This window comes from Pan troglodytes, chromosome 18 (genome assembly GCF_028858775.2).
Source record: "Pan troglodytes isolate AG18354 chromosome 18, NHGRI_mPanTro3-v2.0_pri, whole genome shotgun sequence".
NCBI classification, from domain to species: domain Eukaryota; kingdom Metazoa; phylum Chordata; class Mammalia; order Primates; family Hominidae; genus Pan; species Pan troglodytes.
In genome coordinates, this window is record NC_072416.2 from 56,344,109 (window position 1) to 56,371,338 (window position 27,230).

General features: G+C 40.5%; 1 protein-coding gene across 4 annotated transcripts in view; it reads left to right on the forward strand.

Annotated features, from left to right (window-relative positions):
- Positions 1-27,230, forward strand: part of GINS3 (GINS complex subunit 3) — a 109,064-nt gene that overhangs the window by 50,707 nt on the left and 31,127 nt on the right. For 3 of the 4 annotated variants that reach the window (XM_063797207.1, XM_063797208.1, XM_063797209.1), the window contains one exon: positions 22,840-23,079. The exons of the other annotated variant lie outside the window; for it this stretch is intronic. The gene's annotated coding sequence lies outside the window, so the exon portion shown is untranslated. The remainder of the gene's footprint in view (positions 1-22,839; positions 23,080-27,230) is intronic. 4 annotated transcript variants of the gene reach the window in all.

Here is a 27,230-nt window from a genome sequence, read left to right on the forward strand (position 1 = left end):
ATAAGCTTCAAGTTCGATATCCAGAACATTCTGCTTAACCCCTAGGGTATTTATTTTTGTCACCTGTTTCTGGTATTCATAAGGTATCTTTGTCTACTGTATATGATTTAAAGAAGTTTCTCTTATATTTTCCCCAAATTTGAAAGCAGCAACTTTCCGTTCTGTGGACCTGTGTGAAAATGTCAAGTTCACACGAATATGAGACTTAAAATACAGATACATTCTCAAGTCATCAAAAATATGTAAAGGGTCAAAACTACATTTTTAAATTATATTCTGATTTGGAGTTTTCAAACCTTCAAAAATCACAAGTCATTTTTTAAAAAGTCCTGAGCCTTTACACTAAAATGTAATTTGACCTTTTTCAAACATGAATTTTACTATATATAGAACAGAGATTCATAAAGAAATTTATGTGCGTTATACCTAGTGATTCATATTAATGGCGAGTTTTGAGAAAAGAGTAGTAACATTAATAATATTTCAGAGTCAGGTTAGAGATCAAGATTACAATAATTTTTTTTCCTTTTTTTGATGTTGCAGCCTATCCAAATCAAAACAAATATATTTTCCACCTATAGATGGCAATATTTGTACAATGAGTTTATCTTAATTAAAGGAAGAGTATTAGAAATAATCTCGATGTAAAGATCTTCAAAGCTTTTTATAATGGAAAACGTCCAGCATACCCAAAGGTAGACAGAGTAGTATAATGAACCACCATGCTCCCATGATCCACGTCAACAGTTACCATGGCCAGTCTTGTATCATTAACCTACATCCCCTTCCCCTCCATCTGGATTAATTTGAAGCAAATCCCAGACTACTGCAAAATTAAAATAGAAAAATAAAGTTATGATACCACCTGCAAAACACCTTCAAGGAATTCTGTTGGTACCCATAGAATCCTAAAAATAAATAAATGGCCAAATAAGAAACAAACAAAAGCAACCCTGCTGCAATGAAGATAAAAAACACTGAATGCCGGCTGGGCGCAGTGAAGATAAAAAACACTGAATGCCGGCTGGATACGGTGGCTCACGCCTGTAATCCTAGCACTTTGGGGGACCGAGACGAGCGGATCACGAGGTCAGGAGATCGAAACCATCCTGGCTAACCCAGTGAAACCCCGTCTCTACTAAAAATACAAAAAAAATTAGCCAGGCGCAGTGGCGGGCGCCTGCAGTCCCAGCTACTTGGGAGGCTGAGGCAGGAGAATGGCGTGAACCCAGGAGGCGGAGTTTGCAGTGGGCCGAGATCGCGCCACTGCACTCCAGCCTGGGCGACAGAGCGAGACTCCGTCTCAAACAAACGAACAAACAAAACACCGAATGCCATAACATTTTATGATAAAACTTTATGTCTATCACACACTGTAAGAAGGTTTATATAAGTACAATGTATACAGGTAAAATAAAAGGTAATACTTTAACTTTTTAAAAGCAATTACTAGGCCTGTCGCGGTGGGCAAGCCTGTAAACCCAACACTGGAAAGTTGAGGTGGGAGGATCACTTGAGGTCAGGAGTTCAAGATCAGCCTGGCCAACTTGGCAAAACCCCGTCTCTACTAAAAATACAAAAATAAAAGCAATTACTAACTTACAGAAATAACAAAACACCAAATGACAGAATATGTGACATGCACATCCTACTTTGGGTTTTTTAAAAAAATGACAAGGTCCAATTATAAATTTAAAAATTAATAATAAAAATTTTTAAGTGAGAAGACCAAGTTAGAAGCCCCTGCAGAGTGAGTGATTAGATATAGAAAGGAAATCCAAGGAAGCAAGGAGAATGGAAAATTACTGACTTGTTAGAACAAAGCAGTGACAGCTGCTGGCTCTAAAATTAGGAACGGAGACAAGGAATTTTCAGAGCACCACCAAACAAATCACAAAGGCACAATTCACCCAGCACCTTTCAGAAAGATTTTTAACTCCTAAAAGAATACAAGGCAAGCGACCGCCAGGTTGATCATTCAGGGGCTGTGTGCTTCCCTAAACCTTGCTGCTTACTGAGTCCAGGGTCGTTTCTCTACAGAGGGCTGCCCTTGAATGACAGCTCGGATGAAAACCAAGGGCAGACAGGATGCACCTCTTTAAAGTCTTTTATGTTTTCTATGCTTTTCTGAGATTTTGCTGATTTCACAGACAGTCTAGAAGTCTAGCACACACTACTTACATTTTCATCATACTCTTTGAGCTTTTCCAATCCTAACTCTGGGAATAAATTGATTACCCATAGACCTTTAGTTGCCCAGGTACCACACCTTCAGGCACCTGGGTGGCAGATTCTTTTACGCATCTGAAGAAGAAACTTAGCCAATTATACTTTTAAAAAATCCCTATGTGATAATCTGTAAACACAGCAGTCGTGCCCTCAGGATGAACAAAGGGCAACTTCAACAGCCCAAGATCTGGCTTCTGTTTGGGCCTCTGTCCTGGAGTGACTGAGGACCTGAGACAGGACACTCAGGCCTTTAGTGTCCTCTCCTAAGAGGGGGTAGCCGTACTTGCCCTAAGTCACAGGGAGACCAAGGAAACAAAACATCATAAAAACACTCTGAGGCTGGGCATGGTAGCTCATGCTGTAATCCAAGCACTTTGGGAGAACAAGGAGGCAGGATGGCTGGAGCCCAGGAGTTCGAGACCAGCCTGGGCAACATAAGGAGACTCTGTCTCTAACGAAAAATTTAAAAATTAGCTGGACATGATGGCACATGCCTGTGGTCCCAGCTACTCAGGAGGCTGAGGTGGGAGGATCACTTGAGCCTGGGAGGTGGAGTGAACCGTGATCACACCATTGCATTTCAGCCTCGGTGACAGAAGGAGACCCTGTCTCAAGAAAAAAAGGACTGATTGGTTAACATCAGGTCACTTCTGGTTACTTTTTTGGAAGCGTTGAAGCAGAGGAAACCTCCTTATTGTTCTAACTCAGATAGACTGGAATCCCATGTTTTCAGGAGAAACTGGTCTGTTTGGAATCTCCCTGCTTCCTTAATGTTTCAGTTTAATTATTGGCATTTAGCATGAGTGATTCCATTTTGGTTTGGTCTGGTCTGTTGGGGTCATAGCATAGGAGCTCAGCCCAAAACAGTGGCCTCTCAGGATTTTTGTTTAACAATACAGAGAAGTTAACTACATCACTAGGTATCTAACTTAAACTCAGGGATTCATTTAGTTGCTAACTAGCTTATTAGATTCCGTGACTTTTCTCGATTACTTCTGAATTAGACTGTTAAATAACATCTAACATGCCTAGTTTCACTTCCTCTTCTGGGAAATCAGGGAAATACTAGTACTTGGAATTTTGAAGATTTCTATTGCAAGACGTTGGCTACCAAGTAGAGAGAATTATCTGGGCACTATATATTTTGGATTAATTTCTACATGGTGGTACTAATATGGAGATATTTGCTGCAAAGAAATAAATTTGTGGATTATATTCATCTTCCAGACCGCTTGAGAGGGGAGAGTTTCAATCTTGCATAATAACTAAAAGAAGGAATTCTAACCAAAAAGTTCTCTCCAAAAAAACCAGAATACTGGTACAATTTGTGGTTCTATCACAAAATGCCACAAATTTAAAGTAAGATGTAGGAAAAGGTTATAAAACTTTCACCTAAGCTGAAGTCTTGGAATCACTAAACAGGGAAAAGGACCGTTCAGAAATCTTTTTGTTGTTTGTAGACTGAAGCAGTTAGAACCTCCCTAGGTCTCTTTTCGGGACAAGCAGACGCTTTTCAGTTCCATTATGTTCCCTGTGATTCCTTGATCGGAAAATCGTGGTCAGTGTGAAGCAGAGAAACATCACTACTGTGTAGATCAGGATTTCTCAACTGTGATACTCTGGACGTTTTCACTGGGTAATTCCTTGCTGAAGAGGACTGCTGAGTGTACAGCAGGATGTTCAGCAGCACCATCCCCCAGTTATGATGGCCAAAAATGTCTCCAAACATTACCAGGTGTCCCCAGGGGGCAAATTGTCCTCACTGAAGGACAGCTAGTGTACAGATTCAGCCACTGAAGCAGAACTGTAATCAAGTTGAAACTGAGCTGGTTACATCCACATAGGACTCAGGATACCATCTGGTACAGTCATTATGAAGATTAATGAAGAGGCTGTCTACCATGGCTCATTTGGGAAATTCCAAAAAGTAAAATAGGACTGATCATCCTACAGCAGTTAAATAATCAGACTATAATATATTCAGAGAATTTATAAACTGTAAGCAAGCAATTTCAGTTCAGTAGAGTTTCTTAAAATCATTCTTTTAGTGTAAATGAGAACTACAAAACTATGGATTTTGTATGATTGCACTCATATGAGGTACTCAGAATAGTCAAATTCATACAGACAAAAAGTAGAATGGTGGTTACTAGGGACTGAGGGGAAGGGGAAATGGGAAGATGTTTAATGGGTACAGAGTTTCCATTTTGCAAGCTGAAAAGAGTCCTAGAGATTGTTTACACAGCAACCTGAAACAGTCAGAACTTAGCACTACTGAGTGATACATCTAGAATGATTAAGGTATTAATTTTATGTTACAAATTGATTTTTCCACTTTTGTTTTTTTTTGGTGGAAGGAGTGGAGTGAAGGGAGTGGAGGGAGTGAACGTTCTCCACACGTTTGAACATCCTTATTAGCTCCAAGTTGACAAACCCAGAGAAGTGCTCTGATTGGCCTGGCCTTGGGCTGGTCCATGCCTGGACTAATGAAAGGTGAATAGGATGGGGCTATCATTATTTTCCCAGGATGTAGGAGAGAAGAAAGAGCAGATACCCATTCCTGATCCAATTTAACTCTAGCCAGGAGTCTGGAGTCTGCAATTGCCAGCTCCCATTCAAACCACATTGCTGGTGTGGACAGAGAAGCATGTTTCATGCAAAAATCAGTTCTAAATGGACTACAGTGTTAAATGTAAGAACAGGAACTGCTAGAAGAAACTACTAGAAGAACTTCTTCATGATATTGAACTGGGCGAGGCTTTTTTAAAAAATAAAACCTCAAAAGCACAGGCAACCAAAACAGACAAATGAGATTACCTCAAACTAAAAAGCTTCTGCACAGCAAAGAAAACCATAAAATGAAGAGACAACCTACAGATTGGGAGAAAGTACTTGCAAACTATACATCTGACAAGGGGTTCATATCCAGAATATATAAGGAACTCAAAGCAAAAATCCCCAAATAATGTGATTTTTAAAATGGACAAAAGACCTGAATAGACATTTCTCCAAAGAAGACGTACAAATGGTCAACAGGTATATGAAAAAATGCTCAACATCACTAATCATCAGAGAAGTGCAAATCAAAACCATGATGAAATATCACTTCATCCCAGTTAAATGGCTGTTATAAAAAAGACAAAAAATAGCAAATGCTGGCGAGGATTCAGAGAAAAGGGAATGCTTATACACCATTGGTCGGAATGTAGATTAGTATGGCCGTTATGGAAAAAAGTATGGAGGTTCCTCAAAAAATTAAAAATAGAACTACCATATGATCCAGCAATCCCATTACTGGGAATTTATCCAAAGGAAAGGAAATCAGTGCAATGAAGAGACATCTGCACCCCCATGTTTATTGCAGAACTATTCACAATGACCATGATATGGAATCAACCTGGGTGTACATCAAGAGATGAATGGATAAAATAAATGTGCTAGATATACACAATGGGATACTATTCAGCCACAAAACAGAAGGAAATCCTGTCATTTGCAGCAATATAAATTAACCCGGAGGACATTATGTTAACTGAAATAAGCCAGGCACAAAAAGACAGACACTGCATGATCTCACTCATATGTGGAATCTTAAATAGTTGATTTAATAGAAGTAGAGAGTAGAATAGTGCTTACCAGAGGCTGGAGAGAGTAGAGAGAAGGAGGGGTACCAGAAGAAGTTGGTCAATGGGTACAAAATCACAGTTAGACAGGAAGAATAATTTCTGGTGTTCTCTTACACAGTAGGGTGACTACAGCAAAAAACAATGTAGTGTATATTTCAAGATAGCTAAAAGATAATATTTTGAATGTTGTCATCACAAAGAAACGATAAATGTTGAAAGTGATGGATATGGCAATTAGCCTGATTTGATCATTGTGCAAATGTACACATGCACAGAAACATCAAATGATACCCCATAAATATATACAATTATGCATCAATTATAAATCATTAATTTTCAAGAAAGAGGAGGGAGAAAGAGGTTCAGGGCAGACAAAACAATGACTTAATCATACAATACCAACCACCATAAACATAATCTAGTCGTTTTCTGTCCTCCTTGCCTCCTATATCACTGTCACCAAGTTGAAATGAGCTGGCTACATACACACAGGGGTTGGGATACCATCTGGTACCATCCCGAAGATTACCGAAGAGTTGCAGTCTTCTGCAAAGGGAAACATATGATTTATAAAAACTAAGCCTGTATTGAATAAGAGCCTGCATTGCATAACCTGGGAAGAGGCTGCGGTTGACTCAGTTAGCTTTATTCATTGCCTTATCAATTAAGGCATTAGACATTAGGATGCCATGAACAGAGCCCCACCACCATGAGCTTTGGAAACTGAGTTCACAGCCCAGCTCCACCACCTTGCAGGCCATTTCACGCCTGGGCACCTCCAAGTGCCTGAGAAAATTTTAACCCAGGTGGCAAAGTAGAGCCCCTGTGTTAGGCAGGCTTTGGAGGACCGAAGACGATTTATTGGGGTTTAATGGGAAGGCTTATCATGAAGCTTTATGAAGCTTAACATAAAGGCTTATCATGAAGCCTTATGAAGCTTATCATGGAGGCTTATCAGGTGATTTATTAGGGGTTTATCATGAAGGCATCTGCAACAGAAAGATCAGATACACCCAGCCAGGTCCTGCCTACCAGACTGCACAGAAACAGCCACAGCTGGGCCTGATGGAGACCCATGTAGTAGTAAGAGTGAAGCCTGGCTCTGAGAACAGAATATTTTGCCTCCCTCTTCCCTCCCCCTGCCCTTGTTTGGGTCAGTTCCCACCCCTTTCCCATCCAACCTCCTTCTCCACTCTGCACCTTTCTCTACCTCATTGCTTCTGTTTATTCATGGCAATCTGTGCCTGATGGGCTCCTGCCATGCATCTTTCTATCTTCTGCTTTTGCCACTAACCCTGTCTCCCCTTGTATTTTTGAGTTAAAATTCTCTGCAGAGAATCTAATATGCCCAGCTAATCACCATCAACCCTGATTGGGTGGAACGGATTCAGTGGGGCCTTTCACAGCCTGCTGATTCTTCAGGGGTGGGGTGATCTGGCGTCAGCTCTCATCCCTGGTTGGGGCATCAGTGGTCCAGGAGTGGAGTTTTATGGTGTGGAAAGTGACTGATCCCTCTGCACAGGACTAGGGCAGAGCTGTTTTCGAGGCGAGGAGCACCGAGATTATGACAGGTACCATCTTGACCTAGTTCAATGCCCACCTGTACAGTAGGCATTCAGCATGTGTTTCCTCTTATCTTTTTTATTTTATTTCATTTTATTTTATTTATTTTTGAGATGCAGTTTTGCACCTGTTGCCCAGGCTGGAGTACGGTGGCAGGGTCTCAGTTCACTACAACCTCCACCCCCAAGTTCAAGCAATTCTCCTGCCTTAGCCTTCTGAGTAGCTAGGATTACAAATTTCCTTGTCCTAATAGGCCTGGGAGCACTACCGGAGACCGGGGCTTATTTCATCCCTTATCTTCAACCGTAAAAGACGGACATTCCCAGAGTGGCCATTTCAGAGACTTACCCCCTGGGAACGCATTCTCTTTCTCAGGGCTGTTCCTTGCTGAGAAAAATAATTCAGTGATATTTCTCCTATTTGCTTTTGAAAGAAGAGAAATATGGCTCTGTTCTGCGTGGCTCTCAGGAAGCCAGACCTAATGGTTATCTTCCTTGTTCCCTGAACGCTGCTGTTATCCTGTTCTTTTCTCAAGGTGCCCAGATTTCATATTGTTTAAACAATTTGTGCAGTTAACGCAATCATCACAGGGTCCTGAGGCAACATACATCCTCAGCTTATGAAGATGACAGGATTAAGAGATTAAAGTAAAGACAGGCAGAGGAAATGACAAGAGTATTGATTGGGGAAGTGATAAATGTCCATGAAATCTTCACAATTTATGTTCAGAGACTGCAGTAAAGACAGGCGTAAGAAATTATAAAAGTATTAATTTGGGGAACTAATAAATGTTCATGAAATCTTCACAATTTACATTCTTCTGCCATACTTCAGCCAGTCCCTCCATTCGGGGTCCCTGACTTCCCACAACAGTAACCATCATTCTACTCTCTACCTCCATGAAATGAACTTTTTTAGCACCCACATATGAGTGAGAACACACAATATCTGTCTTTCTGTGCCTGGCTTATTTCACTTAGCATAACAACCTCCAGTTTCATCCATGATGCTGCAAATGGCTGAACAGTATTCCTCTGTGTGTGTGTGTGTGTGTGTGTGTGTGTGCATGTATGTATCACATTTTGTCTATCCATTCATCCACTGATGAACTCTGAGGTTGATTCCATATCTTGGCTATTGTCAATAGTGCTGCAATAAACATGCGGGTGCAGGTATCCCTTTGATATACTGATTTCCTTTCCTTTGGGTAAATGCCCAGTAGTGGGATTGCTGGATTTTATGGTAGTTCGACTTTTTGTTTCTTAAGAAGTTTTCATAGTGTCTTCTGTAATGGCTGTACTAATTTACATTCCTATGAACAGTGTATAAGAGTTCCCTTTTCTCTGCATTCTCACCAGCATTTGCTATTTTTCGTCTTCTTGATAGTAGCCATTCTAACTGGGGTGAGCTGTTATCTCATCGTGGTTTTGATTTGCATTTCTCTGATTATTAGTGATGTTGAGCATTTTTGCATAGATATGTTGGCCATTCATATGTCTTCTTTTGAGAAATGTCTATTTGAAATGTCTTTGTCCAATTTTTAATGGGATTATTTTGTTTTGTTTTTGTTTTTATTGTTGATTGAGTTCCTTCTATATTCTGGATATTAGTTCCTTGTTGGATGAATATTTTGCAAACATTTTCTCCCATTCTACAGGTTGTCTCCTCACTCGGTTGATTGTTTTCTTTGCTGTGCAGAAGCTTTGTAGTTTAATATAGTCCTATTTGTCTATTTTTTATTTTGTTGCCTGTGCTTTTGAAGTCTTTGCCATAAAACCTTTGTCTAGACTCTAGACCAATGTTCTAACGCATTTTCTGTATGTTTTCTTCTTGTAGTTTTATAGTTTTGAGTCTTATGTTTAAGTTTTTAATCCCTTCTTAGTTGATTTTTATATCTAGTGAGAGACAGGGATCTAGTTTCATTCTTGTGCGTATAGATATCCAGTTTTCCCAGCATTTCCCATTTATTAAAGAGACTGTGCTTTCCCCAGTGTATGTTCTTGACACCTTTGTTGAAAATCAGTTGTCTGTAAATAGGTGGGTTTATTTCTGGGTATTCTATTGTGTTCCTTTGGGCTATGTGTCTGCTTTTATTCCAGTATTAGGCTGTTTTGTTTACTATAGCTTTGTGCTATATTTTGAAGTCAGGTAGTGTGATGCCTCCAGCTTTGTTCTTTTTACTCATGATTGCTTTGAATATTCAAGGTCAAGTTCTTTCGTGGTTCCAGAAAAATTTACAATTTTCTTTCTATATCTGTGAAGAATGTTATTGGTATTTTATAGGGATTGCATTGAATCTATAGATTGCTTTGTGTAGTATAGTTATTTTAATAATATAAATTCTTATTCATGGGCACGTGATGTCTTTCCATTTGTTTGTGTTCTCTTCAATTTCTTTCATCAGTATTTTGTAGTTGTCATTGTAGGGTTCTTTCACCTCCTTGGTTAAATTTATTCCTAGGTATTTTATTTACTTTTTTGTAGCTATTGTAGATGGGGGATAGCTTCTCAATTTCTTTTTCAGCTAGTTCATTATTGGTGTTTAGAAATGCTGCTGATTTTTTTTTTTTTTTTTTTGAGATGGAATCTCACTCTGTCACCCAGTCTGGAGTGCAATGGTACAATCTTGGCTCACTGCAACCTCCACCTCCTAGGTTCAAGCAATTCTTCCGCCTCAGCCTCTTGAGTAGCTGGGATTATAGGCACCCACCATCATGCCTGGAAAATTTTTGTATTTTGGTAGAGACAGAGTTTCATCATGTTGGCCAGGCTGGTCTTGAACTCCTGACCTCAGGTGATCCACCCACCTTGGCCTCCCAAAGTGCTGGGATTACAGGCGTGAGCCACCACGCGCAGCCAGAAATGCTACTGATTGTTATAAGTTGATTTTGTATCCTGCAACTTTACTAAATTTGTTTATCAATTCTGAGTTTTTTGATGGGTTTTTCTATATATAAGAGTACTTTCTGCAAAGAAGGACATTTTGACTTCCTTTTTTCCAAATGGATGCACTTCATTCCTTTCTCTTGCCTGATTGCTCTGGCAAGGACTTCCAGTGCCATGTTGAATAATATGGTGGAACTGGGCATCCTTGTCTTGTTCCAGTTCATAGAGAAAGGCTGTCAGCTTTTCTCCTTTCAGTAGGATGTTAGGTACGGGTTTATCATATGTGGCCTTCATTATGTTGAAGTATGTTTCTTTTATGCCTAATTTGTTAAGAGTTTTCATCATGAGGGGATGTTGAATTTTATCAAATGCATTCTCTGCATCTAGTGAGATGATCATATGGTTTTTGTCCTTCGTTCTGTTGACATGATAAATCATATTTATTGATTGGCACATGTTAAACCATTCTTGCATCCCTGAATAAATATGACTTGATCACTATACTATCTTTTTGATGTGCTGTTGGACTCAGTTTGCTAGTATTTCGTTGAGGATTTTTGCATCTATATTCATCAGAGATAGTGGCTTGTAGTTTTCTTATTTTGTTGTGTCCGTACCTGGTTTTGGTATCAGGGTAATGCTGGCCTTATAGAATGAGTCAGGAATAATTTCCTCCCATTCAATTTTTAAAAATTGTTTGAAAAGTATTAGTATTAGTTCTCTATAAGTTTGGTAGTATTCAGCAGTAGAGCAATCTTGTCCTGTGCTTTGCTTTGTTTAGGAGACTTTTCATTATTGATTCGATCTAATTTCTCATTATTGGTCTGTTCAGGTTTTCTACTTCTTCCTTATTCAATCTTGGTAAGTTGTATGTGTCCAGAAATTTATCCACTTCCTCCCAAAACAATTTGCTTTTCCAATTTGTTAGCATATAGTTGTTCATAATAGTCTCTAATGATCTTTCTTATTTCTGTGGTAATCCGTTGCAATGTCTCCTTTTTCATTCCTGATTTTGTTTCTTTGGGTCTTCTCTCTTATTTTTCTTGGTTAGTCTAGCTAGCAGTTTATCCATTTTGTTTATCCTTTCAAAAAACCAGCTTTACATTTCATTGGTTGATTGTATTGCTTGATATTGTATTGCTTGATATTGTCTTGATATTGTTTAGTTCTGCTCTGTTCTTCATTATTTCTTTCCTTCTTCTAATGTTGGATTTGGTTTGTTTTTGTTTTTCCACTTCCTTGAGGTGCATCCTCAGATTGCTTATTTGAAATATTTCTACTTTTGTTGATGTAGGCATTTATTACTATAAACTTCCCTCTTAGCACTGTTTTTCTGTATCCCATAGGTATGTTGTGTTTCCATTTTCATTTATTTCAATTTCTTTTTCTTCTTAATTTCTTCATTAACCCAGTGGTCATTCAGGAGCATGTTGTTTAATTTCCATGTATTTGTGCAGTTTCCAGAGTTCCTCTTGGTATTGATTTCTAGTTTTATTCCAAGTGTGGTCTGAGTAGATACATGACAAGATTTTGATTTTTAAAAGTTTGTTGAGGCCAGGCGCTGTGGCTCACACCTGTAATCCCAGCACTTTGGGAAGCTGAGGCAGGTGGATCACTTGAGGTCAGGAGTTCGAAACCAGCCTGGTCAACATGGTGAAACCCCATCTCTACTAAAAAATACAAAAATTAGACAGAAATCACTTGAACCCTGGAGGCGGAGGTTGCAGTGAGCCAAGATCATGCCACTGTACTCCAGCCTGGGTGACAGGGCAAGATTCCATTTCAGAAAAACAAAACAAAACAAAAAACACAATATTTCTTTGTTGATTTTTTTTCTAGATGATATGTCCAACACGAGAGTGGGGTTGAAGTTCCCAGCTACTATTGTATTAGAGTCTATCTCTCCCTTTATTTTATTTTATTTTATTTCACTTTATTTAGTTTATTTTTTAGTAGAGATGGGGTTTCACCATGTAGGCCAGGCTGGTCTCGAACTCCTCAGCCTCCTCAAGTGATTCGCCCACCTCACCTCAGCCTCCCAAAGTGCTGGGATCACAGGCGAGAGCCACCATGCCCGGCTTCTCTCTCCCTTTAGATCGAATAACATTTGCTTTATATATCTGGCTGCTCCAGGGTTAGGCGCATATATATTTAGAATTATTATATCCTCTTGTTAAATTGATCTCTTTGTCATTATATAATAATGTTGTCTCTTTTTACAGTTTTTAATTTTTAAATTCTATTTTTTAAATTTCATTTTTAAAATTTCAATAGTTTTTGGTGGAACAGGTGGAGTTTGGTTACATGAAAAAGTTCTTTAGTGGTGATTTCTGAGATTTTGTTGCACCCGTCACCTGAGCAGTGTACACTGTACCCAATATGTAGTCTTTTATCTCTCACCCTCCTCACACTCTCCCCCCTGGGTCCCCAAAGTCCATTATATCATTCTTAGGCCTTTGCATCCTCATAGCTTAGCTCCCACTAATTGTTCCTTTTTATGGCTGAGTAGTATTCCGTGGTATATATAAACCACATTTTCTTTATCCACTTGTTGGTTGATGGGCATTTAGGCTGGTTCCATATTTTTGCAATTGTGCCGCCATAAACATGTGTGTGCAAGTGTCTTTTTCATAAAATGATTTATTTTCCTCTTGGTAGATACCTGGTAGTGGGATTGCTGGATCAAATGGTAGTTCTCCTTTTAGTTCTTTAAAGAATCTCCATACTGCTTTCCATAGTGGTTGTACTAGTTTACGTTTCTACCAGCAGTGTAAAAGTGTTCCCTTTTCACCACATCCACAAACATCTATTTTTTATATATATTTTAATTATGGCCATTCTTGCAGGAGTCAGGCGGTATCTCATTGTGGTTTTGATTTGCATTTCACTGATAATTAGTGATGTTGAGTATTTTTTCATGTTTGTTGTCCATTTGTATATCTTCTTTTGAGAATTGTCTATTCATGTCCTTTGCTCACTTTTTGATAGGATTATTTGTTCTTTTCTTGCTGATTTGTTTGAGTTCCTTGTAGATCCTGGACAATATCCAGGATCTTGATTTGCCCTTTTGAGGCTATTTCCTGGATATTGTCGGATGCAAATTTGTGGATATTTTCTCCCACTCTGTAAGTTGTCTGTTTACTCTGCTGATTATTTCTTTTGCTGTGCAGGAGCTTTTTAGTTTAATTAGGTTCCCTCTATTTATCTTTGTTTTGTTGCATTTGCTTTGCATTTCTTGGTCATGAACTCTTTGCCTAAGCCAATGTCTAGAAGAATTTCGTCAATGTTATCTTCTAGAATTTTTATGGTTTCAGGTCTAAGATTTAAGTCTTTGATCCATTTTGAGTGGATTTTTATATGAGGTAAGAGATGAGGATTCATCTTCATTCTTCTACATGTGGCTTGCCAATTAGCCCAGCACCATTTGTTGAATAGGGTGTCCTTTCCCCACTTTATGTTTTTGTTTGCTTTGTCAAAGATCAGTTGGCTGTAAGTATTTGGCATTATTTCTGGGTTCTCTATTATATTCCATTGGTCTACATGCCTATTTTTATACATGCTGTTTTGGTGACTATAGCCTTGTAGTATAGTTTGAAGCTGGGTAATGTGATGCCTCCAGATTTGTTCTTTGCTTAGTCTTACTTTATCTATGCAGGCTCTTTTTCGGTTCCATATGAATTTTAGGATTTTTTTTCTAGTTCTGTAAAGAATGATGATGGTATTTTGATGGGAATTGCATTGAATTTGTAGATTGCTTTTGGCAGTAAGGTCCTTTTCACAATATTGATTCTACTCATCCATGAGCATGGGATGTGTTTCTATTTGTTTGTGTTGTCTATGATTTCTTTCAGCAGTGTTTTATTGTTTTCCTTGTATAGATTTTTCACCCCCTTGCTTAGGTATATTCATAAGTATTTTAATTTTTTGTCGCTATTGTAAAAGGGGTTGAGTTCTTGATTTGATTCTCAGCTTGGTCATTGTTGGTGGATACCAGTGCTACTGATTTGTGTACATTGATTTTGTACCCTGAAACTTTACTGAATTCATTTATCAGATCTAGAAGCTTTTTGGATGAGCCTTTAGGATTTTCTAGGTATACGATCATTTTATCAGTGAACAGTAACAATTTGACTTCCTCTTTACCAATTCGGATGCCCTTTATTTCTTTCTCCTGTCTAATTGGTTTGGCTCTTTTTGCAGTTATTGACTTAAAGTCTGTTTTATCTGATGTAAGTATAGATACTCTTACTTGCTTTTGGTTTCTGTCTTTGAGGAATATCTTTTGCCATCCTTTCACTTTCAGTCTATATGTGTCTATATGGGTGAAGTCACTTTCAATCTATATGTGTCTATATGGGTGAAGCAAGTTTCTTGTAAGCAGCATAGACTTAGGTCATTCTTTTTTTAATCCATTCAGCAGTCTGTATTTTTTAAGTGGGGTATTTAACCCATTTATATTCAAGGTTATTACTGATAGATGAGAACTTATGCCTGCCATTTTGTTAATTGTTTTCTGGTTGTTTTGTATATGCTTTGTTTCTTTCTTCCTCTGTTATTTTTTATCATTGTGATTTTGTAATTTTCTGTAGTGGTAACATTTGACTCTTTTCTCTTTCTCATTTGTATATCTGCTCTACCTGTGAGTTTTACATGTTCATGTGTTTTTATGGTGGTAGATATTGTCCTTCACTTCCAGATGTAGGACTCCCTTAAACATTTCTTGTAGGACTGGTCTAGTGATAATACATTCCCTCAACATTTGCTTATCTGGGAAAAACAGCTTTGCTTGCCACAGTAATCTTGGTTGACAGATTGGTTGTTGTTTTCCTTTAGCATTTTGATAGCTTTCTATAGGTTTGGGAAGTTCTCTGTTATTATTCCTTTGAATAAACTTTCTATGCCATCTCTTTCTCAACCTCCTTTTTAAGGCCAATAACCCTTAGATTTACCCTTTTGAGGCTATATTCTAGATTCTGTAGGTGTGCTTCACTGTTTTTTATTCTTTTTTCTTTGTCTCCTCTGACTGTATTTTCAAATAACCTATCTTCAAGCTCAATAATTCTTCCTTCTGCTTGATCAATTCTGCTATTGAAAGAGTCTGATGAATTCTTCAGTATGCCAATTGCATTGTTCAGCTCGATAATTTCTGCTTCTTTTTAATTATTTCAATCTCTTTGGTAAATTTATCTGATAGAATTCTGAGTTTCTTCTCAGCGTTATCTTTAATTTCGTTGAGTTTCCTCAAAATAGCTATGTTGATTTCTCTGTTGGAAAGGTCACATTTCTCTCTTTCTCCAGAATTGGTCTCTGGTGGCTTATTTAGTTCATTTGGTGAGGTCATGTTTTCCTGGATCATCTTGATAGTTGTAGATGTGTGTCTGTGTCTGAGCATTGAAGAGTTAGGTATTTATTATAGTCTTCACAGTTTGGGCTTGTTCATACCCATCCTTCTTGAGAGGGATTTCCATATGTTCAAAAGGTCTTGGATGTTGTGATCTAAGCTGGATCTGCTTTAGGGGGCACCCAAAGCCCAGTAACACTGTAGTTCCTGCAGATTTGTAGAGGCACTGCCTTGATGGTCTTGGACAAGATCTAGGAGAATTCTCTGGATTACCAAACAGAGATTCTTATTCTCTTCCCTTACTTTCTCCCAAACAGAGTCTCTCTCTCTCTTCTTAGCCACCTGGAGCTGGAGGTGGAGTGACACAAGCACCTCCATGGCCACCACCACTGTGACTGTGCTGGGTCAGCCCTAAAGCCAGCACAGCACTGGGTCTTGCCCAAGGAAATACTCCCTGGTTACTGTTTATGTTTGCTCAAGGCTCTGGGGCTCTAAAATCAGCAGGTGGCAAAGCCAGTCCTATGATCCTCCCTTCAGGGCAATGAGTTCCCCCAGGCCCCAGGTGGATTGAGAGGTGCTGTCCAGGAACCAGGGACTAGAGTCAAAAACCTTAGAAGTCTACCTGGTGTTCTACTGCATTGCAGCTGAGCTGGCACTCAAACTACAAGACATAGCCCTTCCCACTCTTCTCTCCCCTTTCCAAAAGCAGAGAAGCCTCATCCCATGGCCACAACTACCACAGGCCTGTGGGGGAGTACGGCCAGACTACTGCTGATGTTCCCTTAAGGCCCAAGCACTCTTCAGTCAGCTTGTGGTGAATACTGCCTGGGCTGGGACTCACCCTTCAGGGCAGTGGGCTTCTCTCTGGCCCAGTAAAGGTCCAGAAATGTCATCCAAGAGCCAAGTCCTGGAATCAGGGACTCCAAGAAACTGCTTGGTGCTCCACCCCAGTGTGGCTGAGCTGGTACTTAAAGTGCAAGACAAAGTCCCCTTTACTTTTTCCTCTGCTTTTCTCAAGCAGAAGTATTGCCCCATAGCCACCATGGGAATGTGCTGAGTCTCACTTGAAGCCAGCAAGTCTCAAAGTCTTACCTAAGGCCCTTGACATAGTATGTGGGTATCACGGTGGTTACTCAAGGCCCAGGGGCTCTTCAGTTAGCAGGTGATGAATGCTGCCATGACTGGGTCCTTCCCTTCAAGACAGTGGGTTCCCTTTTGGCCCAGGGTATATCTAGAAACATCATCCGGAAGCTAGGCCCTGGAATTGGGGCCTCCCAACTCTGGTGCCCTATCCTCTTATGGCTGAGCTGGTATCCAAGATAGATGCAAGACAAAATCCTCCCCGCTCTTCCCTCTCCTCTCCTCAGGCAGAAGGGAGGATCTCTTTTGGAGAGCTGTGTAGCCTGGGGCTAGGGGAAAGGTGGTGCCAGCACCCCCTTAGCTGCCCCAGCTGGTGTGTCAATAGGTTGTGTGCCCCCCTCCTGCACCCAGTCTACTGGCTGTGGGCCAAGTTTAGCACTAGGACTCACCTAAAAGTTGCAGTTCTTGTGGCCTAGACTGCCTTTCAACTTTATTTAGAGCTCTTGAGTACTTTAGCCCACAGTGGTGAGGTTTGTAGGAACTCAAGTTCTGACCACTGGGATCAGCTATTCCCTTCTGGCTAGGGCTGGTTTAAATGCTCCCTCCCTGGGTGGGCATCAGCTGAGTTTGGTCTGGCTTTCCTTTCTGCCATAACAGGACAGCACTGAGTTTAGTGCCTTACAATTGCTGTGCTGTCCCTCCCGCAGCACATAGTAACACTGACCACACCACATCGCTGCTACTACCAGGAGTTAAGGAGAGGTGGTGTCAGAGATTTAAGACTATTTTTTTTCTACCTCTTCAGTGCCTCATTCAGTGATACAAAGTTAAAATCAGGTACCATGAGCACTCATCTGATTTTGGTTCTTATGAAAGCTTTTTTTTTGTTTCTTGTATATAGGTAGTTGTTAAATTGATGTCCTTGTGGGAAGGACAATCAGTGGAGCCTTCTATTTCACCATCTTGCTCCATCTCTGCCTCTCTTAGCACTTTGAATATATCATCCCAGTCTCTCCTGGCCTGTAAGGTTTCTGCTGAGAAATCAACTGTTAGTGTGATAGGAATTTCCTTTATATGTGATGTAATGCTTTTCTCTTGCTGTTTTTTGAAATCTTGTTTTGTCTTTGACGTTTGACAATAATATGTCTTGGAGAAACCCTTTTTGGGTTGAATCTATTTGGTGATCTTTAAGCTTCCTATATCTAGATGTCTATATGTCTTGCAAGACTTGGGAAGTTTTCAGCTTTTGTTTAGTTAAATAGGCTTTCTATGACTTTGCCTATCTTTTCGTCCTGTGGAATTCCTAAAAATTAAATATTTGGTCACATTACGGTGTGCCATGTATCATGCAGGCTTTTTTCATTGTTTTTTATTCTATCTTATTTATTTATTTCTTTTTGCTTGGTTGGGTTATTTCAAAAGGGCTGTCTTTGAAATCAGAAATTCTTATGTTTGATCTTGTCTATTGTTGAAGTTTTACAATTGTATTTTTTATATTATTCAATAAATTCTTCAGCCCAGCATTTCTGTTGTCTCTTTTTTTAAATTACATCTATCTCTTTTTTGAATTTCTAATTCAGATCATAAATTGTTTTTCTGATTTCTTTTCATTGTTTATCTGTGTTCTCTCATATCTCACTGAGTTTCTTTAATATCATTATCTTGAATTATTTTTCAGGCACTTCATAAACTTCCTTTTTTGAGGGATCCATTACTGGAGAGTTATTGCTTTCCTTTGCAGTGGTCATGTTTTCTTGCCTTTTCATGTTCCTTCTGTCCTTATGTTGATGTCTATACATCTGGTGTAATAGCTGTTTCATCCAATTTTATGAATTGGCTGTCATAGGAAGACTTTTTCCTATAGATTTAACTATAGCATTGGTTGGGTAGAGTGCTTTGGCTGTGATTCTGGGTGGACACAGTGGTATAGTTGCCATGTGGTTTTGTAAACTATAATCAGCATCAGTGGTGTCTGTGAGTTCTTCAGTGGCTTAGACAATGGTTGTTAGTAGAGGCTGTGGTGAGACTTTGCTGGGAATAGAAACAGTCAGCAGGCCAGTTCTCGGGTGCCAGTTGTGGTGGTGGTGGGTAAGGGTGGGCCTGTCCTCAGGCCCCTAGATGGCATGCACAGATACCTGTGGAGTGGGCAGGGTGGGTCGATCCACAAGCTGCCAGACAACATGTGTGGATGCCAGTGGCAGGTGGAACATACCTGTCTTCAGGTTCCCTGATGGTGTGTGCAAATGCCGGTAGTGGTGGGTGGAGCAGATCTATCCCCAGGCCTCAGACAATGCACACTAGTACCAGCAGCAACAGGTGGGGTGGGCTTCTTCTCAGGACCCTGGATGTTGCACATCAGCAGTGGCAGGTGGCAGGGGTCAATCCCTGCATGGATGCTGGTGGCAAGAGGGGCATGCTGTCTTTAGGTCTCCCCAGTGATGCACAGGGGCACTGGTGGCATCCAGTGGACAATGTGCACAGGCACCCAGTGGTGAGCAGGTGGGGTGGATTCCACATACACTTTTTTTTTTTTTTTGAGATGGAGTCTTCTTGTGTTGCCCAGGCTGGAGTGCAGTGGCACAATCTCGGCTCACTGCAAACTCCGCCTCCCAGGTTCAAGCGATTCTTCTGCCTCAGCCTCCCGAGTAGCTGGTATACAGGCGCATACCACCACACCTGGCTAATTTTTATGTTTTTGGTAGAGACAGGGTTTCACCATGTTGGCCAGGCTGGTCTTGCAACTCCTAACCTCAAGTGATCTGCCTGCCTCAGCCTCCCAAAGTGCTGGGATTACAGGCATGAGCCACCACGCTTGGCCCACATGCACTTTTTGGAAAACAAAAATGGAATTTTGATATACATCTTTGTCTTCAACTTGTGTTTTTGTTGTTGGTTTTTTTGTTTGTTTGTTTGTTTGTTTTTGAGATGGAGTCTCCCTCTATTGCCCAGGCTGGAGTGCAGTGACACAATCTCAGCTCACTGCAACCTCTGCCTCCTGGGTTCAAGCAATTCTCCTCCCTCGGCCTCCTGAGTAGCTGGGACTACAGGTGCATGCCATCACAGCTGGCTAGTTTTTTTGTATTTTTAGTAGAGATGGGGTTTCACCATATTGGCCAGGCTGGTCTCAAACTCCTGACCTCATGATCCGCCCACCTCAGCCTCCCAAAGTGCTGGGATTACAGGCATGAGCCACCACGCCCGGCCAACTTGTGTTTTTTTACTTAAGAGTATACCAATCACTTTAGCTGTTCAGGCCAGTGTATATAAATTTACCTTGTTCTTTAAATTAATGCATAACTGAGAAAAAGGATTTGGGGAGGCAGTGTCTAGGATGAAGAACAGGACCTCTTTTGATGTTTTTCCAGATATATAAGTGAAAATTGAAAGTATTTTTAATTACCTTTGGTCATTGGGGTATAGTTCTTTGAATGCCACATCAAGCTCAGATGGGCATTGGGCACCCTAAGATTTATTCAGATTACATTAGAAAGATCCCCAAGGCAGAAGGGTGGAGGATAGATTCATGGAAATGAGACAGATGGTGAGTTCAATTAAGAGACCCTTTATGGAGATAGCTCAATATTTCAGGTGAAACATAATCAATACTCAGAAAGGAGATTATGGGGTCCCCAGATGTTTAGGAATTAGAAGCAACAAGACATGGTGACTGGTTGGATGTGGAGGACACAGTAGAAAACATCTAAAGAGACTTTTAGGTTTTATTGTGGGTAATAGGGAGATGGCACCATTCATGGACACAAGAATAAAGGAAGGTAATAAATTCACTTCTGGGACTTGGTAGAGTTTACGTGGCCCCAGCCATCCATATAGGGGTGATTGGAATGTTGGTGTGAATTCAGGAGGCATCAACCTGGGAGTCACCACCACGAAGGTCATATTGGAAGCCATGACAGCTGATGAGATCATCTAGGGATGTGTGTAGACTTGAAAGAGAAAGGGGAGTAAGTATACTATATCCTCATCAAAAGAGAAGAAAAAATGTGACCAGCAAGAGAGACCAAAAACTAGCAAAAGGTAAGAGAAGTACCAAGGTGGAATGCCATAGTGGAATGCAAGAGGAGAGAAAATATCAGGAAGAATAGAGAGCCAAATAGCATCAAATTCTGCAGAGAAACCAAGTCAGGTAATATCTGAAAAGGGTGTAGGAGGTCGTGGGTAAGTTCAGTGACATGGAGGGAGCAGAAGCCAGAGTACAGGCTCAGGGGATGGAGAAGTGAGTGTGGAGTAAGAGGTGGACACAGCAAGGGCACACTATATGTTTGAGAAATTTAATTCAAGATGAAAAAGGAGAGGAGTTAAGCAACCACACAGCGTCATAGGGATATTTTTGAACCCATACCATAGTTTTATATAGAGATGAAAAAAAACCAGAGCTCAGAGAGTCCTCTTCAGCTTTATAAAATCAAACTTGTCAAGTTAATGGACTTATTTAAGTGAGTCAGACCCCATTAGAGCATATGTCACTTGACTGTTATAGGTACACAGCCATGACTCAGAAATGCTGACACAGAGCCATGTGGTACAATATATTACTAAGCAGTGCTTATGCATTGTCGCACAGTGATTAGAAAGATTGCATTGTGGTATATGGCTGGCAGAACAGCTCAGAACTATATAAGTTACGTTTCTCTTTGTGGAAATTTTGGGAACTTGTATTTGATTACAAAATGCCTTGAGATTATAAATCTAATCGGCAGATACAGAAAACTTACAGCATAGCTTTCTTCATATCACGGCCTCTGTAAGAAAAATGTATTAATTTAATCTCATATAACTTTTTTTATTGGTTCAAGTGATTAATTCTTCTAAGCAGATGTTAGTGTGATGTAGTGATTAAGAGCACAAGCAATGAACTTCAATAGACTTGTGTTTTGAATACAAGGTCAACCACTTATGAGCTATGAGATCTTGGGTAATGTCTTAGTCTATTTCGTGCTGCTGTAACAGAGTAACCACAGACTGGGTAATTTATAAAGAACATAAATTTATTTTCTCACTGTTCTGGAAACTGGGAAGTCCAAGATCAAGGTGCTGGTATCCGGTGAGGGCCTTCTTGCTGTATCATCCCATGGCAGAAGGTGGAAGGGCAAAAGAGAACCCAGGCACACAGGAAGAGGGCTGAACTTGCTTTTATAACAAACCCACTCTTCTGGGTTAATCCATAGATAAGGGCAGAGTCTTCATGACCTAATCTCTTCTTAAAGTTTCTACCTCTTAACACTGTTGCATTGGGGATTAAGCTTCCAAGACATGAACTTTGTAGGACACTTTCAAAGCATAGCAGGTAAATTCCTAATTTGTAAAATGAGGAAAATAATAGTTCCCACCACAGAGAGTTGTTATGCAGGTGAAAGTGAGGTCATGCATATGCAGTGCTTGGCACAGTATATGACACCTAGTAGAGGCTCAGTGAGCATGAGATGAAATTCAATTCACTGGGGCCAACAGGGAGACCCTGCTAGGAAGGGAACCTCAGGCACAAAGGGCTAAAGGCAATAATAACTGTGGCTGAGCTTGGAGAGGAGAGGATGTGGGTGAAAACTGACAGAAAATGAGATAGGCAGAGCAGTAACAAGGTATATGGATCTTCTGTTGGGAAAAAAATTCTATAGCTTCAAATAGTATTGTTATTTTATATATGCATATATATATATATATATTCTATATCTACACATACGTATACACTACGTGTTACCACCAGAGTCTTTTCTGTGCTTTGCTAAACCTATTATTACAGGGATATTTCCTGAGCCACTGTATCCTTTTTTTTTTTTTTTTTTTTTTTTTTTTGGAGACGGGGTCTCACCCTGTCACCCAGGCTGGAGTGCAGTCCTGCAATCTCAGCTCACTGCAACCTCCTCCTCCTGGGCTCAAGTGATTCTCCTGCCTCAGCCTCCTAAGTAGCTGGATTACAGGCACCCACCACCACGCCTAGCTAATTTTTGTATTTTTAGTAGAGACAGGGTTTCGCCATGTTGGCCAGGCTGGTCTAAAACTCCTGACCTCAGATGATCTGTCCCCCTCGGCCTCCCAAAGTGCTGGGATTACAGGTGTGAGCCACCACACTAACCTGTTTCTGTTTCTCCATTCCAGTGTCCATGTCAGCTGCAACTGTACTTTGTGTCAACCAGTATTCAAGGGAGGACTCTGATTGGTTCAGTTAATCCTTTCAAGCCAAGCCCATGAGTTGTGCTCTGCTTGGAACAGGGGTTTGCCCATCCATTCAGCTGTATCCAGGGCTAGAGGGAAAGTGGAATCCCATGCTTCAGAACCTGCCCTTTCGTATAACAGGAGCTGAGACCATGAAATCTGCCATGGATGAGACCACACTGAGTAAGCAGCATCCTGAGTTATATCTATCTGTTGGAGGGATGGAGGAGAAAAGGCAGGCAGGTGTAAGACATGAGTGGCCAACTGTCCCAGTTTGCCTGGGACTAGGTTTAAATTTTTAATAGTAGTGAAACGTATATGTCATAACATTTATCATTCTAATGGCTTTCAAGCATGCTGGTCTGTGGTGTCATTGTGCAAACATCACCACCATCAATCTCTAGAACTTTTCATCTTTCCAAACTAAAACTGCACACATTATACACTAATTCCCCATTTCCCCTCTTCCCAGCCCCTGGCAACCATCTCCTCTCTGCCTCTATAAATCTGACTACTCTAAGTACCTCCTATAGGTGGAATCATATAGCATTTGTCCTTTTGTGACTGGCTTATTTCATGTAGCATAATGTCCTCGGGGTTCCTCTATGTTGTAGCATGTGTCAGAATTTCTTTCCTTTTGCAAGCTGAACAATATTCCACATTTTGTTTGCTCATTTATTCATCAATGGACCCTTGAGTTAGTTCTGCCTTTTAGGCTGTTGTGGGTGGGACCAGCTCAATTTTAACACTAAAAGTCTTGTGTCCCAAGAAACTTCTCAGTCCTGGGCAAACTGGGACAGTTGGTCATCCCAGACATAGACCCAGCTAGCATCCCCAAAACCAGGACACCAGCACAAGCAGCCAAGGGCATCATCACCAGGGAAACTCCACCTGCACAGGGCATGATTTTGGTGTCCCAGGAAAGGTGACTCTTCCCACACAGCCTCTGAGAACTAAGCAGGCTAAAGAGAGGCAGTTATCAGAGATCCTTAATGGAGCAGCCAATTGTCAGTGACAGAATTCATTATCCAAATGGGACACTGAACATAATACCCTCTCACACACACACATCCTCACAGTCCATGGGATTTGGTTTTGCCTAAGCCTGGCCTTATTCTTAAATACCAAAGTGCATCAATGATCTAACTCCTACAAAGCTGGGAGGGTTTTCCATTCACAATAGACCTTATAAAAATCATGCATTTTTCAGTAAATCAGAGATCTGCTTCTTCTCTCCTGTTTTTTTGTTTTTTTTTGAGACAAGGTCTCACTCTATTGCCCAGGCTGGAGTGCAGTGGCGTGATCACAGCTCACTGCAGCCTCAACTTCCCAGGCTCAAGCAATCCTTCCATCTTAGCCTCCCGAGTTTTTTGTACTACAGGTTTGCACCACACACCCAGCTAATTTTTTTTTTAAATAGAGATGGGGTTTCACCATGTTTCCCAGGCTGGTCTCGAATTCCTGGGCTCAAGTTATTCACCCGCCTCCCCCTCCCAAAGTGCTGGGATTATAGGCATGAACCACCGTGCCCAGTCCTCCTGTTTTTTGGGCACTATTTCTTAAATGCGCTAGCTGCCAAATGTACCACTTTTCTGTATATTTTTTTCACACTGCATTGCTTACAAGAAAACAGAATGCTCAGTTCCTGGCATTAAACACTTTTTTTTTTTTTTTTGGTATTAGCGTCAGTACAATTGACAGGGCGTCTGTTTTTCATGGTCTGTAACGAGGTTTGTTGTGTGGTAAGAATGAGAACAGTAGGTTTTGGGGAGGTGTAATGTTCTATTTGCATTGCTTTCCCAACTGCTAGTGCTGACAGATTTGAGCATCTTTCAGGTCTGAAATATTTTACATCTTTCATGGCATTGGAGATGGGTAGAGGGAAAAAGTGTCTTTTTTCTAAAATACATGCTTAATCTGTTTAGCATGGGATCAAACCATACTTTCTGTACTTTGAGTCTCACATTCTAAATTTCAACTGCATTATATTGTCTTGCGTTTATGGAGATAGTCTGGGATGCAGGATTTTTTTAAAGCGTATTTTTATAGACTCTTTAGTTAATTTTTCTATTTTCATTAAGTAAAAACCTTTATCTCCTTTAAAAGAGGTTTCACCAACAAATATTAGGTGAACAGGATAAGCTGTAAGGAAGTTGAAAGAATTCAGTGATAGTGATGTGATATTGATCGTCATAAATAAAGTAAACAGGCAACCGGGCCTGTTTCTCAGGATCAGACAGCTGTAAGTAGCTTCACTTCAAGGGATCAGAATTGTCAGGGGGCATTCCTGATTCCTGCTGAAGTGTGAGTCTGCTTTACCTACAGCACACCCTCCAGCTCAACACATTAATGCAATAACAACACCTACGTGGCTGGGACTGTTAATGATTTAAAAATTTAAATTATGTGTAATGATATTTCACAAATTAATGATTTAAAAATTTAAATTATGTGTAATGACATTTCAGAAGATAAAAGCTCCCCTGGGGCTCAACCATGGTGATTTGTAGTGGAGTCACAGAGCCATCTATACATCCAGTAGCAGAATGTTGGGGAACCGTGCTTTGTCACTTCGTGGGGTACAGTGACACCCCTTCCCACCCCAAACTTATTAATCAGGAGATTCAGGTGGACTTCTGAGGTGGGTGCATATTGCTGGCACTAGCCTGGGTTCTTTTCCCTCTCCTACCATTAAAGCCCTGATGTCCCCCACCGAAAGGGGTGTAGGATCATTGTGGTACATAAACTGATGGTTTGTAAGCTCTCATCTTTGCATTCACTACAAAAAATTATTTAAATTTCACATTTGCTTTACAGTTTTTTCGAGTTTCAAATGTAAAAACGATACATGCACAGGTTTTAAATGTTAAACCATGCAAAAAAAAATATACGGTGGAAAGTAAGTCTCCCTCCTCCCTTGACCCTCAGGTTCTTAGTTCTCCTCCCTAGAGGAAGCCACTGTTACCATTTTTATTAATAGATTTCTAGAAATATTCTATGCTAATACAAGCACAGTTATAAATATATAGCCCCTGTTTTTACAGAAGTGGTAGTATGCTACACACATTGTTCTGTACCTTGATTTTTTAAATTAAACTTTTAAAGGTATTTGTTGGTTCATATTGCAAATATAAGAAATACAGACACTTGGCCGGGTGCAGTGGCTCACGCCTGTAATCCCAGCACTTTGGGAGAACGAGGCGGGCGGATCACGAGGTCAGGAGATCAAGACCATCCTGGCTAACACGGTGAAACCCCATCTCTACTAAAAATACAAAAAATTAGCCAGGCGTGGCAGTGGGCGCCTGTAGTCCCAGCTACTCGGGAGGCTGAGGCAGGAGAATGGCGTGAACCTGGGAGGCGGAGCTTGCAGTGAGCCGAGATTGTGCCACTGCACTCCAGCATGGGCGACAGAGCGAAACTCCATCTCAAAAAAAAAAGAAAGAAAGAAAGAAATATAGACACTCCTAGACTTATGACGGGGTTACATCGCAGTAGACCCATCATAAGTTGAGAATATAATAAGTCAGAAATGCATTTAATACGCCTAACCTACTAAACATCATGGCTTAGCCTAGCCTACCTTAAACATGCTTAGAGCAGTTACATTGGCCTACATTTGGGCAAAATCATCTGGCAAGACAAGACCCTGTAGAATATTGGTTGGTTACCCTCATGGTGGCACAGCTGACTGGGAGCTGCGGCTCACTCCCCCTTGCCCAGCATCAAAAGAGAGTATCATACTGCATATCACTAGCCCGAGAAAGGATCAAGATGCAAAATTTGAAGTACGGTTTCTACTAAATAGGTATCACTTTCACAGCATGGTAAAGTTGGAAAAATAGGATCAAGCCTTTGTAACTCAGGGACTCACTGTAATATAGGGAGACCTGGGTACTCTTTATCCAGTTTCCCCCAATGGTAACATCTTGCAAAACTGTTGTACAATATCACAACCAGGATATTGACATTGATATAATCCATTGACCTTATTCAGATTTCCCCACTTTTACTGGTACTCTTCTATATATGTACTTATCTTTATACAATTTTATCACATGTGTAGGTTTGGGATCCACCACCACAGTCAAAGTTCAGAACAGTTCCATCCCAATAGGGATCTCTTATGTTTCCCTTTTATAACCATACCCAGCTTTTCCCTGTCCCTTCCCCCATCCTGAACCCCCTGGAAACCACCAATCTATTCTCCATTTCCGAAATTTTGTCTTTTCAGAAATGTTATATAAATTAAAATATGCAGTGTATTATCTTTTGGTATTGGCTTTTTTTTCTCCCAACACAATTTCCTGGAGATTCATCCAAGTTGTTGCATA